This window comes from Triticum dicoccoides, chromosome 3B (genome assembly GCF_002162155.2).
Source record: "Triticum dicoccoides isolate Atlit2015 ecotype Zavitan chromosome 3B, WEW_v2.0, whole genome shotgun sequence".
Classification (NCBI taxonomy): domain Eukaryota; kingdom Viridiplantae; phylum Streptophyta; class Magnoliopsida; order Poales; family Poaceae; genus Triticum; species Triticum dicoccoides.
This window is the reverse complement of record NC_041385.1, coordinates 110,230,029-110,237,655: the sequence shown is the minus strand read 5'-3', so window position 1 is coordinate 110,237,655 and position 7,627 is coordinate 110,230,029.

Genomic DNA, 7,627 nt, shown 5'->3' with positions numbered 1-7,627 from the left:
GATCTGCATCCAATTCTTGTTGACTCTGCTATATAAATTACCCAAAGAAGACCGGACTTAACTTCGAATGAAATTTTAGAGAATGTTCACATAGACAGTCAAAGGACAATTGTTAATGTTATGGAAAAAAAGAGTGATTTGGACACATTGTGCAGAATAATCACACTGATTGTCTAGGTTTTATTTATATATATAATTACAACTGACATTGTTGATGGAATGCTAGCAGAAGAAAAACGCCTAGTAGAACAATTGTCATTAAAACCAAGAGGTTAACAATTAATTGGTGCAATGTTGTAACTTTGGGCCAAGAATGTTCATCTTTCAGTCGATTTATCAACGGTGTTTTATGGTATCTAGGTCTATGTCAATAATTGACAATTTAGACCACTGGTACAATTAACAATAGTAAACAATTCTCAGTGGCAAAAGGGTAAATGACTTTAGGGATCTTTCAGATAGAAATTGCATCAATGAAACTTACAAAGGCATAATAGCATATCCAAGTCGAAGCTGCCTCCCTATTTCCCGTCACATGTATGCAGCTACACGCCTACACGCCTAGGTTGTGCTGCCATACTCCTAATACTTGTCTTGAAGGATGAATCGGCATAAAACCATGAGCTTGCACATGTTCTGTCCTGAAAAACATCATATAATAGTTGATTAGTTGATTTAAAGCTTAATTGGACACGTTGCTTTAGTTTGTCCGAAAGTACACGGCCGCGTGCCTACTGCCTAATTCCTGCCCTTCTCATCCGCTCGTTGTTACAGCGCAGAACTGCTGTGATGCCGCACAACACTGCTGCCGGTCCTCTGCTTGGCGGTCGCCCTGCTGCCGCCGGCTGGCCGTATGTTATTGTGCCGCTAGGGTTAGTACTGCCGGTCGATTGAGATTTCTACGATCTATTTTTGTTTGGGGCCAGCTAATTAGCGATAGAATGGCCGCTTTGAAGCTGCTGTCTTGAAGCTCCCACACCACAAAGCAAATATCAATGCGCAGAGAGAGAGAGAGAGAGAGAGAGAGAGAGAGAGAGAGAGAGAGAGAGAGAGAGAGAGAGAGAGAGAGAGAGAGAGATTTAGAGAGCAGGAGATGGATGCTCACACGGATCTCCTACCGTCACCTTCAAATCCGCTGCCGCCGTTTGCCGTCGCGGTAGGTCTCAAGAGGAATCTCACCCGCCAGCAAGGGTCATCTGGGTCCGTTGAGGACGAGAACTGCTCCCCTTCGTCGCCATACGTACAGTGCGGGAGGCTCCCTCCCTACTCCTTCCTCGTCCTCCACTGTATGAGGCTCCTGCTCATCCTCCTTGGCTCCCACACCACCCCACCCCCCGCCCCTGCAGGACGAGATCCGCGCCGCCGCTGCTCCTCATGAGTCCGGTTGTCGCCGTCACCTCAGTTGCGCCGTTTGCCCGCCTGCACAGCCAGACGATCTTCATCTGGGTACCCGCTTCTTCCGCCGTCGTCCTCAGATGCACGAATCTGATCGAGGGAAGCGGCGCACTAGAGGTGGAGAAGGGGCTTGAAGCCGGTGAGGGAGGAGGTGGTAGAGACGCGGCACCGGTGGCCTTCGGTGAGGCGACGGTGGTGGTCAGCGAGAGGAGGGCCGAAGGGCTGCGGGATCGATGGTGGGTTGTGGGTGGGTGGGTGCGCCTAGTGGCGCGATGGGGAAAGGCGGGATCGAGGGAGAGAGGAGCGCCGTACGCGACCTGCGGGATCGAGGGAGATGGGGATCGACTCAGCTAGGTCTTTTTTACTTACGGGTTGCGGTGGGTAAATATTAGTACCACCTTGTTTATATTACGATTTTATCTATGCAAATCATAAAAGCGTATTATGACATGAGAAGAAAGCGTATTGTGACGGTGAACCCGGAGACCCAATCCGTGCTTTATTATTAGGGATATATATATATATATATATATATATATATATATATATATATATATATATTAGGATCACCCTAACACAAAGTGCTTGCCAAATTATAAAATAAAAAAAGGAAATGTGAAGATCACCTTGACTCTTGCATAAAGTAAAAGATATAAAGTAAAAGATAGGCCCTTCACAGAGGGAAGCAGAGGTTGTCATGCGCTTTTAGGGTTGGATACACAAAATCTTAATGCGAAACAACGTCACTTTATATTGCCCCTTGTATATGGACCTTTATTATGCAGTCGTTGCTTTTATTGCTTCCATAACAAGATCGTACAAAGCTTATTTTCTCCGCACTAATAAGTCATGCATAATTAGAGAGCAATTTTTATTGCTTGCACTGATGACAACTTACTTCAAGGATCTTACTCAATCCATAGGTAGGTATGGTGGACTCTCATGGCAAAACTGGGTTTAAGGATATTTGAAAGAACAAGTAGTATCTCTACTTGGTGCTAGGAATTTTTGGCTAGCATGAGGGGGAAAGGCAAGCTCAACATGTTTGAACGATCCATGACAATATACTTTAACTGAGATGTGAGAAAACATAACCCATTACATTGTCTTCCTTGTCCAACATCAACTCTTTAGCATGTCATACTTAATGAGTGCTCACAATTATAAAAGATGTCTATGATAGTATATTTATATGTGAAATCTCTCTTCCTTCAATATTCTTTCATGAATTGTTCAAATGACCAATACAATGCTTGCTAAACTTCGATAAATTTACTACCTCTATTTATTAGATGTGAAGTCATTACTCCCCATGGGATAAGCAAATGAAACATATATAATTTCAGATTCATGACATTCAATTCATTCCCTCATTTACTCATAGGATAAACATGAAGCACATGAGTAAATGACAAACCACTCCAAAATATATGAGTGAAAGACACGGAGTAGTCAAATAATTAACTAGCCATGGGAGGGTTCCTTTTTTATTCAATATTCAGATCCAATGATTTTATTCAAACAGCAAGTAAAATCGAAAACACGCTCCAAGCAAAACACATATCATGTGACGATTAAAAATATAGCTCCGAGTAAGATGTACCGATAGTTTTGAAGACGAAAGAGGGGATGCCTTCCGGGGCATCCCCGAGCTTAGGCGCTTGAGTCTTCCTTGGATATTACCTTGGGGTGCCTTGGGGATCCCCAAGCTTAGGGTCTTCCCACTCCTTATTCTCCTCATATCGATATCTCACCCAAAACTTGAAAACTTCAGTCACACAAAACTTAATGGAATTTCGTGAGATAGGTTAGTATGATAAAGAGTAAACCATGCACTTTGGTACTGTAAAAGACAAGGTTCATAATTGTTTTCACATAATGCCTACTGTACCATATCATTTCTACAATTTTTATTGAGAAATATAAGCCATAGAAACTAGAAAACAAGCAAACTATGCAGTGAAAACAGAATCTGTCACAAACAGAACAGTCTGTAATGATCTAAACAATAACCATACTTATTCTACTCCAAAAATTATGAAATAAATTTGTGGACGTGAGGGAGTTTTCTATTAATCTTCTGAAAAAAGAATCAACTCAAAAAACCTATTCTGTAAAAAATGACATCTATTCTCGTGAGTGCAAAGTTTCTGTTTTTTACAGCAAGATCACATTAACTTTCACCCAAGTCTTCCCAAAGGTCTTACTTGGCACTTTATTGAAACAAAAGCTATAAAAAATTATTACTACAGTAGCTTAATAATGTAGACACACAAAAACAGTAAGGATAAATATTGGGTTGTCTCCCAACAAGCGCTTTTCTTTAATGCCTTTTAGCTAGGCATGATGATTTCAATGATGCTCGCATAAAAGAAAAGAGTTGAAACACAAAGACAGCATCATGAAGAATATGACTAGAACATTTAAATCTAACTCACTTCCTATGCCTAGGGATGTTGTGAGCACACAACTTATGGTAACAAGAATCAACTAGCATAGGAAGGCAAAACAAGTTTAACTTCAAAACTTAAAGCACATAGAGAGGAAACTCGATATCATTGCAACTCCTACAAGCATATATTCCTCCCTCATAATAGTTTTCAGTATCATCATGGATAACAACTTTTTTTCTCATACTCAATTGGAACCTCTTCCTAAATAGTGGAATACAAACTAAAGTTGACACTCTTCCAAATCCACTTCAATAAATATCGTACAAAGATTCAACACCCTCCAAGATAGTGGGATCACTAATTTCTAAAGTTGACACTCTTCCAAACCCACTTTAAATTATAGTATTATTCATACTCCAAAAGATATAACTGAAGTTCCTGGAGCATTCTATAATTAATATAGACTAGCCAATATCCAAGCTCAAAATATATAAGTGAAGCGCACGAAGCATTTTATAAAACCATACTCAAATGATTTAAGTGAAGCATAAAGAGCAATTCTATAAGATCATACTTAAAAGATATAAGTGAAGCTCATGAAGTATAAATCAATTAAGAGCTATATCATAATATCATGATTCTTAAAGAAAAATAAAAAACACAAAGGACACGAATTATGTGAACAAAGCAAAAACCAAGGTATACCGATATTTATTGAAGAAGAAAGATGGGATGCCAACCGGGGCATCCCCAAGCTTAGATGCTTGAGTATCCTTTAAAATATTTACTTGGGGTGCCTTGGGCATCCCCAAGCTTGAACTCTTGTCTCTCTTTATTCTTCTCACATCGGTAACTCCTCGTTCTTCAAACACTTCATTCACAAAAAATTAAACAAAAACTTGTGAGATCCGTTAGTGTAATAAAGCAAACTACCACTTTAAGGTACTGTAATTAACTCATTCTTTATTTTTACTGGTGTTAAACCTACTGTATTCCAACTTCTCTATGGTTCATACCCTTACATACTAGCCATAGATTCATCAAAATAAGCAAACAACACAATGAAAACAGAATCCGTCAAGAACAGGACAGTCTGTAGTAATATGGAAGTTCAGTAAACTTCTGTAACTCCAAAAAATATGAAATAAAATTGACAATTTGAACAAATTGTACAGAAGTAATTGGAAAAACGTTTCAGACCAATTTGACTTTCCAGTAAAAAAATGTAAATTCATGCACTACAGCCAAAGTTTCTGTTTTTGTTCTGCACATAGTAAGCAAGCAATCTTATCATACTAAGACCAAAGCTTGGCACATTATTTTTATATTACAAAGGATATATACAAGGGTATAATTATTTATAGAGAAACTTCCATGAAAAATACTACATTGTTTCCTTGAGCATGAACACAAGTGCTCAAGGTCGACCATCACTTCTTCAATGCATAACTTCCCAATCACTTCTCTTTTTGAAAAACTTTTTTTGGCATGACAGGCAAGTAATTCCTTTTTTGGTATTTTCATTCTTTTTATTTTTTTGTATGTTTCACCCACAACTAAACAGAAACAAAAAGGAAAAATAAAATCTACTTAGTGAAGAAAGCAAACAAGCACACACGAGAATATCAACCCTACGCTATTGCTCCCCGGCAACGGCGCCAGAAAAGAGCTTGATAATCCCCAAGTGCAGGGAATCATCGTAGCAATTCACAAAGGTGGAAGTGATAAGTATGGAGTGTCTAACCCTCAAGGAGCTAAAGGTAAGATCAATATTCTCTCAAGCCCTATCTGCCACTGATACGACTCTACGTGCACCGAACGTTTGCTTCCAACTAGCAACGAGAAATAAAACTGTGTTGTGGGTATCAAGAGGATAACTTTGCAGATATCGGAGAGCTAAAACATAAAAGTAGGTGCTGTTATCATAAATTTAGAATATATTACTAAATAATATAAATAGCGAGTGTGGAATAATGGTGGATCGGTGTGCGGAATTGTCCTAGGCAATTGTTAACAAGATCGATAGTCGTCATTGCAATTTCATATGAGGGAGAGGCATAAGCTAACATACTTTCTCTACTTGGATCATATGCACTAATGATTGGAACTCTAGCAAGCATCCGCAACTACTAAAGATCATTAAGGTGAAACAAAACCATCGCATTAAAGCATCAAGTCCTCTTTATTCCCATACGCAACGACCACCTTACTCGGGTTTGTATTTCAGTTACTCACGCAACCCACTATAAGCGAATCAGGAACGTATTGCAAGACCCTACAGCGGGAACCCAGCACGCTTGCGTGACACGGAGGGCACCATAGGACAGCACCAAGATAAAACATACAACTCGTACCAATCTAGATCATCAATCAACCCAAAGACAAAAGATATCTACTCAAAACATCATAGGATGGCAACACATTATTGGATCATAATATGTAGCATAAAGCACCATGTTCAAGTAGGGATTACAGTAGGGTGCGGGAGAGTGAACCGCGTAAAAGAGATGAGGATGGTGATGATGATGGTGATGTTGATGAAGATGATCACCGCAGCGATGATTCCCCTCCCAATGGCACTCCGGTGCCACCAAGAGAGAGGAGGAGAGGTTCTCCCCCTTGTGCTTCCTCCTCCATGGCTTTGCCCCTCTGGTCCTTGGCCTTCATGGTGATGATGGCCCCTCCGAGATCCTCCTCCATGCCCTTCGGTGATGATGGCCCCCTCTGGCAGGGTGCCGGAGAGGGCCTAGATTGATTTCTCGTGGCTACAGAAGCTTGCGGCGGCGGAACTTCCGATCTAGGTTAATTCCCGAAGGTTTCTGTATTTATAGGAATATTTGGCGTTGGTTTCACGTCAGGGGGGTCTCCGGGCTATCCACGAGATAGGGGGGCGCACCCTAGGGGGGGGGGGCGCCCCCACTCTCCTGGGCAGCCCGGGACTCTTTTGGCCCAACTCCGATGCTCCGTGGTCTTCTTTTGGTCCATAAAAAATCCTCAAAAATTGGCACGTCAATTGGACTCCATTTGGTATCCCTTTTCTGTAAAACACAAAAACAAGGAGAAAACAGAAACTGGCACTGGGCTCTAGGTTAGTAGGTTAGTCCCAAAAATCATATAAAATGACATATAAATGCATATAAAACATCATAGATGGATAATATAATAGCATGAATACTTCATAAATTATAGATACGTTGGAGACGTATCACAAGGCACGTATTGTATTGTTGCCATCGAGGATAAAAAGATGGGGTTTATATCATATTGCATGAGTTTATCCCTCTGCATCATGTCATCTTTCTTAATGTGTTACTCTGTTATTATGAAATTAATACTCTAGATGCATGTTGGATAGCGGTCGATGTGTGGAGTAATAGTAGTAGATGCAGGCATGAGTCGGTCTACTTGTTACGGTCGTGATGCCTATATACATGATCATGCCTAGATAATCTCATAATTATTTGATTTTCTATCAATTTCTCGACAGTAATTTGTTCACCCACCATAATACTTATGCTATCTTGAGAGAAGCCTCTAGTGAAACCTATGCCCCCCTGGTCTATCTTTTATCATATACGCTTTAAATCTACTTTTATTTGCATCTTTAATTTTCCAATCTATATCACAAAATACCAAAAAATATTTATCTTATCACATTATCTCTATCAGATCTCACTTTCGCAAGTGGCCGTGAAGGGATTGACAATCGCTTTATCGCGTTGGTTGCAAGTTCTTTATTTGTTTGTGTAGGTTTGTGGGACTTGTGAGGAGCCTCCTACTGGATTGATACCTTGGTTCTGAAAAAATGAGGGAAATACTTATGCTACTTTGCTGCATCA